The 7,478-nt window shown below is 40.1% G+C and overlaps 1 pseudogene; it reads left to right on the forward strand.

The window, feature by feature from the left end:
* Positions 1–812: 812 nt before the first annotated feature.
* LOC103750908 lies at positions 813–1,375 on the forward strand (annotated as a pseudogene).
* Positions 1,376–7,478: the final 6,103 nt, after the last annotated feature.

Consider the following 7,478-nt stretch of genomic DNA (forward strand, 5'->3'; position numbering starts at 1 on the left):
AATCATATAAATGGACTTAAAGCCAAAATTCACATGATTATCTCAATAGATACAGAAAAGGCCTTAGACAACATCAAACATGCACTTATGATAAAAGTCCTAGATGACATTGGACCAGGGGGAACATACCTCAACATAATTAAGGCCATATACAACAAGCTCATAGTCAACAACATACTAAATGGAGAAAAATTTAAGGCATTCCCATTAAAATCAGGACCCAGATAAGACTGGAAACCCACTCCTTTTCAATACGGTGTTTGAAATTCTATCTAGAGTAGTAGGAGAAGAGAAGGAAATTACAAAGATACTAATATGAAAAGAGATAATGCTATTTGTCTTTGCAGATGATGTAATATTAGAATGAGATCCTCCCCCCGCTAAAAAAATGCACCAGAAGACTTCTAGAAATGATCAATGCTTTCAGCAAAGTGATAGCAAACAAAATCCATCTATAGAAATTAGTAGCCTTTCAGGGCAGGAGAGATGACTCAGTGGTTAATAACGCTGACTGCTCTTGCAGAGGACTCAGTTTCAATTTTCAGCACCCATATGGCAGCTAACAACTGTCTGGAACTCCAGTTCCAAGGGATCCAACACCCTCTTCTGATGTCCAGGGGCATTGCATGACATGAATGCACTAACACAGGTGTCTTACATGCAAGCAATACATTAATGCACATAAAATAAAATTTAAATAATTAAAAATAAAAAAGAAATTAATAGTCTTTCTATGTATCAATAACAAGCAAGCAAGAAGGAGTTCATGAAAAAATTCCCATTTGCAATGGCCCTGAAAACATACAAGAATAATGAAAGACTTGGAGAAGATTGCTCCGGAAGAGAAAGGCATTACTGCTGTGTCAGTAAAAGAAGCCCTTCAAAGCTTAGTTGATGATAGTATGGTTGACCGTGAGAGGATTGGAACTTCAAATTATTATTGGGCTTTTCCAAGTAAAGGTCTTCATGCATGGAAATGTAAGTTGGAGGTTCTGGAATTTCAGCTGTCTGAGGGAAGCTAAAAGCCTGCAAACCTACAGAAAAGCATCGAGAAAGCTAGAATTGGCTGACAAGAGACAGAAGAATGAGCCATACTTGCAAAAGAGCTTTCTTCATTTCGGGACATGAGGGAACAACTTAAGGCAGAAGTAGAAACATACAAAGAATGTGACCCACAAGTTGTAGAAGAGATACGTCAAGCAAATAAAGTAGCCAAAGAAGCTGCTACCCAATGGACTGATCACATATTTGCGATAAAATCCTGGGCCAAAAGAAAATTTGGGTTTGAAGAAAATAAAATTGATAAAAATTTTGGAATTCCAAAAGACTTTGACTACATAGACTAAAATATTTGATGGTAATAAAGGTGATGGTGAGCTTAGAAATATGTCAAATTTTAAATATTATCCAACTAACGGTACTGGATTGTCATCTACCTGTTTACCATTTCATTAATTTTGAATAAAATATCAAATGAAGGTGTGCTTCACCCTTTTTGGTAAGCATATTCCTACAGGGCACATCAAGGCAGGGCACTGGGAGTGAAGCCAACCAAGTCAGCTTTGCAGACGACTTGTGAAGAACAATGCCATGGCATGAAGATAGTTTTTTAGTTTCATCCAAATATTAACTACTATGGATGCATTTGAATACTCTATCACACAGACATGCACATTCATGGGTACACACACACACACACACACACACACACACACACACACTTAAAAATAACATTTAAAACCCCAATCATGGACTCACTATTTCTCAATTCTTGGTGAAAACTGTGTGTGGTTGTTGTTCAGTGTTCTGTATCACCTTTGCAAATTTCAAATAGAAAGTACAGAAAATTGCTGTTTCTCCAATTTAGAATTAAACTGTAATTCCTCAAAAAAAACATATAGGAATAAATCTAATCAATGATATTGAAGACCTCTAGAGTATAAACTTTAAATCTTTTGAAGAAAGAGATGGGAAAACCTTGGCTTAGTTTATCTCTCCATTGCTATGACAAAACACTCTGACCAATACCAACTTGGATACGAAAAGGTTTATTCGGCTTACATCTCCCAGGTTACAGTTTATCAGGGAGCCCAAGGTAGGACCTTATGGCAGGAACTTGGAGGCAGGAGCTGGAGCACAAGCCATGGAAGATCGCTGCTTGCTGGCTTGCTCCCCTGGCCCCTGCTCAGCCTGCTTTCTTATGCAACACAGGCCCACCTGCCCATGGGTGGCACCACCCACAGTGGGCTGGGCCCTCCCACATCACTCAACAACCAAGAAGGTGCCCAATGGGCATGGCCACAGGCCAGTCCAATGAAGGCAATTCCCCAATTGAGGCTTCCTCAACCCAGGTGTGTCAACCTGACACTAAAACTATTCAGCACAATTGATCCCTTGTCAACCTGACACACAAATACGTCACTACTAAACCATAACCTTTCCAATTCTTGTCCCCAAGATATGTTAACATTAATATCACAACATAAGACAGTACCTTAAAAACCCCACAGTCCTTAAAATCTAACACTTAAAAGTCCATAGTCTCTTTCAAAAGTCTCTTAATTGTGGGTGGACTTCTGTAAAATCCAAAAACAAGTACTGTCTTATTTCAAAGGGAAGAATTGGACACACCTAAGCAAAACCAAAGTCCAGCAAAGTAGCTCAAGGGTAGACATCTGGGATTCACTCACGATCTTCTGGACTCCAAAGTGTTCTGGCAGCTCTACTTCTCTGACTCTCCCATCCATAGCACACACAGCTCATCTTGCAGACCCAGGCCAGCTCCATTCCACACCTACTGCTATCCTGGGTGGTTGTCCCACAGTCCCGCATCTCCAAAAAGCTGGGGTCTCCACTGAAACTGAGGCTACACCTTCACCAATGGCCTCTTCTTGCCTCTTGGGGTGTAAACCCTCAGATTCTCTCCATGACCCCTTCAATCCTGGGGTCTTCACTGCAACTGAAGCTGAACTTTCACCTATGGCCTTTCCTGGCCTCTCAGAGTGCTAAGCCTCAGCTGTTCTCTGTGTCCCCTTCACACTTTCAACACCAGAACCATGTAGGAGATTCTTACACATTACCAAGTCCTGCTTTTAGCTTGAGATGGAGGCTTGGGTCCCCTCTATGTGCTGACCCTGAGGAAATACCTCCCAGAAGATTTCACCACAGTGATGCTGGTCTCTTGTTACTTATAGCTGATTTTCAGCCCCAGCTAACCAGCATCAATTGTCCCAGTAAAGCAAAGGTTTTGCTTCAGGTTCTGGTCTCTTCTTAATCAGAGCTGATTCTTCAGCCCCAGCTGACCAGAACCCCCAGATTCTCGATTCAAATATCTCATACCAACACCCCTGATAATCTCCACTTCCCTTTGAAGTTTCACAAGCCAGGCCTTCATCATCCACAACTCTTTCAACATAACTGTTCCAAGCTCCACAGCAGCAGACTCTGAGCATTGAACTGTCCAGCCCAAAGTTCAGAAGGCTTCCACGGTTCTCCTAAAAATACCAAAGTCAGGTCTTTCACAGCAATATCCCACTCTCTGGTACCAATTTCTGTCCTAGTGTGTTTCTCCATTGTTGCAACAAAACACTCTGACCGCTACTAACTTGGGGAGGAAAGCATTTATTCAGCTTACATCTTCCGGGTCACAGTTCATTAGGGAGCCCAAGGTAGGAACTCAGCAGGAACCTGGAGGCTGGAGCACAGGCTGTGGAGGATCGCTGCTTACTGGCTTACTCTCCTGGCCCCTGCTCAGCCTGCTTTCTTATGCAACACAGGCCTATCTGCCCAGGGGTGGCACCACCCACAGTGGGTTGGGCCCTCCCACATCACTCAACAATCAAAAAGGTGCCCAGTGGACATGGCCATAGGCTAGTCCAACGAAGGCAGTTCTTCAATTGAGACTCCCTCAACCCAGGTGTGTCAAGTTGGCACTAAAACTATCTGGCACACTCTTGTACTCATGGACTGATGAAATTAGCATTGTAAAAATGACCATCCATCCTAAATCAAACTACAGATTGAATGGAATCCCAAACAAAATCCCCATGACGTTCTTCCCAGAAATATAAAAAATATCCTAAAATTCACATGTAATCACAAAAGTCCCTGAACAGCCAAAGCAATTCTGAGAAAAAAGAGCATTTCTAGGGAATTACTATACTAGATATCAAAATATACTTCAGAGCTATAGCAATAAAATAGCATACCAATGAAACAGACTGGTCAATGTCAACTGAAAGAACAGAAAACTAAGCATGATTACTCACAATTATAGTCACATGATTTGACAAAGTTGCCAAGACGTCTTCAACAAATAGATCTCCATGTGTAGAAAATGAAATTAGACCCATATCTGTTATCCTGACCAAAAGTTAACTCCAAAATGATTAAAGACCTCAATGTGAAACCTGAAACCTTGAAACTTTTAGAGGGAACCATAGGCAGTATCCTACAAGATATATGTGCAGGAAAGAACTTTCTAAATTTAACATCAGTCACTCAGGAATTAAGGTCAGCAATTGGCAAATGTGACCTCAATAAACTAAAAAGCTTCTGCTTAGGAAGGGAAACAATCAATCTAGTGATGAGGAAGCCCATAGAGTGGGAGAAATTTTTCACCAGCTCTATATCTGACAGAAGATTAATATACAGAATAAACAAAGAACTCAAAAACAAGAAATCAAGAAAAATGGCACAATTTAGAAATAAGCTATAGATCTATACATAGAGCTCCCAGAAGAAGAAATAAAAATGGCTAAGAAAATACCTTAAAATGTTAAGTAATCTTAGTAATTTGGGTAATGCAAATCAAAACCACCTTATGATTATATCTTACCCCATTCAAAAGGCTAAAATCAAGAGAATATTTAGCCTCAAATGCTGATGAGATGCATGAAAAGGAGAATCCTCACTCACTGCTGGAGGAATTGAAAACTGTTGCAACTACTGTGGAAATCTGTGTGGAGAACTCTTAAGAAACTGAAAATAAATCTACTATATGATCCAGTTATTCCACTCCTTGGCATACACCCAGGGGACTCATCTTACTGCAGAGATGCTTGTGCATCCAAGTTTGTTTGTCGCTGTTTTCACAATAGCTAAGAAAGGGAAACAACTTAAATATCCATCAACTGATGAATGAATAATGAAAATATTGGAAATTTATACAATAGAGTTCCTCAGTGGTAAAAAAAAATCATGATTTTTCAATTGACGGAACTAGAAACTTTTATACTAAGGGAAGTAACAGACTCAGATAAACTGGTGAGGTATGTTCTCTCTTAGCTGTGGATAGTAGCTCCAAATACTTAGATGTGAGTATATATTCTGATGTAACAGCAAGAAGCAAGAAAAGGAGAAAGAACCATGAGGGTAAAGGGAAAGTAGCTCAAGAGAAGAGGAAAGCAGGAGACAGATGATATCAAGGGGGCCATGAGGAAAATGGGGTACTTCAACTTGGAGGGCAAGGATTACACAGGGGGAGAGAGGTAGGAGAGATAAATAACACTTAGATGGCTTGAAAAATGAGGAAAATGAATTAGTTCAAAAGTCTACTGAAAAACACACATTCATATATATATTTGTGTGTGTGTGTGCCTGTGTATAGCTAAAGTCTATGTAACAAAGAATACAGTACCAGGTAAGAAAAAGCTTCCAAGAGTTGCTGGTCAGGGCATCTGAAGAGACTCCAAAAATTACACAAGCTATTGCCACAGCCCCCTCTTGGTTACTTCTAAGAACTTGAATATAAGACCCTGTTGCTGAAGACAAGGCATACTTCAGGACAGGAGGAGACAGGACAAATCACAGGACTTGGAGTAATCAAGCTGGAACTGACCTGGAAGCCTTCTTCCTGAAAACTCTCTCTTGTGGTATCAGAGGATACTATGCAAACTGCTAAGGGAGAAAACCAATTGGTGGTTCTTCCCAACTCTAAAGCCTAATAAACAATGACTTGCTCAGCAAACTACTTCTTTTGTTGCAACAGTGGCACCTTTATTTAGGGGGCAATAAACATCTGTCTAATTATACTTAAGACTCACTCAATGGGAGGGAATTCATGTGTGGTGCTGTGAACACAGCCAAATACACATGGATGGAGAGGTCATAGATCTTAGAGAAAAACATCTGCCACCCCCCTAAACAAATGTAATTTCTTACTGTATTCTAAATATGTATCCTTATATGTACAGATATGTGTACCTCTTGGCACACAGCAAAAAGCCTCAACATCCACAATTCATCAAAGTACAGAGAATAAGTGACTGCAGAGCACTTGTCCTTATGTAGGACACCCAAGTCAAACCTCTACCGCACAGGTCTTAGGGACCAATGTGGAAGAGGGGGGTGGAAAGACTGTAAGAGCCAGGGATGGTGGAAGACCACAGGGTAAGAGAGTTTCCCAGGCAGCTGGAAATTTGCTCATAATAACTTACAGCAATGATGACAGCATACACAATAACTATGCTAGCTTAAACTAGACCAAAACCGAGATTAGAAGTAGGGAAGTTGGTAAGAAGCCCCAACCTTTCTGAGAAACTATTGTCAACCAATGACTTCTGGTAGAGGGATAGTTGTTTTTCCTTAAGGGAGTGACACTAAATAGGTTAACTGGGCTCTAGTTGATGGACTCAAACCAAGCACATTTGGGGACATAAACTTGGTTCAATAGGCCTTATCATATGTGAGAGAATGCATGATATCTGGTGAGGGGTCTATGGGGTGGTGCAGATAAGGGAGGAGTGTAAACATTATCGATATGTATAGTATAACATTTGAAAAAATTTAATTAAATAAACAAGAATAATAAAAAATGTAAACACAAATTCACCATCACCCCTCCTCAACAACTAGCCCTGAATGTACTTCTCATGGATTAAACTACCTTGGGGAATTATCCAGAAGTTCACCCACTCCATTCCCATCCATCCAGCTCCAGAGCTATGCCCCGAATAGTCTTACCACCCTGGAATTACTACTATCCCTCCAATAAAAATAAAAGTTGAGAATCTGAAGCATAGACCAACACATTATTCAGACCTTGTCTGAAGTCAACCAAGCTACTACAATAACAAGACTTGAACCAAACTTCCATCCAACAAAGGTAGGCTATTATTCCGTATCAGACACACAACCAACCAAAAGTCCATATGCTCAGGTCACAAGACAAAAACATGAATACTATAAACCACCAAGATAATATGTTCTCACCAAATCCCACTAGTCCTATAGAAATGTTCTACAATGAGAACTCCTCTGAATAACCTCAGGGCACAGGACTTAAAAGAACAATTATAAAAACAATCAATGAATTAAAAGAGTTTAAAGACTATATGAACAAATACATCAATGAACTCAGAGAAGATAGAAATAAATATTCGACTGAAGCTCGAGAATATACAAATACACAACCAAGTGAAATGACAAACTATTCAAGATTTGACAACTGAATTCAGGAAAGGGAAATAATGAAGAAA

The sequence above is a fragment of the Nannospalax galili genome, unplaced genomic scaffold (genome assembly GCF_000622305.1).
Source record: "Nannospalax galili isolate Female #2095 unplaced genomic scaffold, S.galili_v1.0 scaffold66, whole genome shotgun sequence".
Taxonomy (NCBI): Eukaryota; Metazoa; Chordata; class Mammalia; order Rodentia; family Spalacidae; genus Nannospalax; species Nannospalax galili.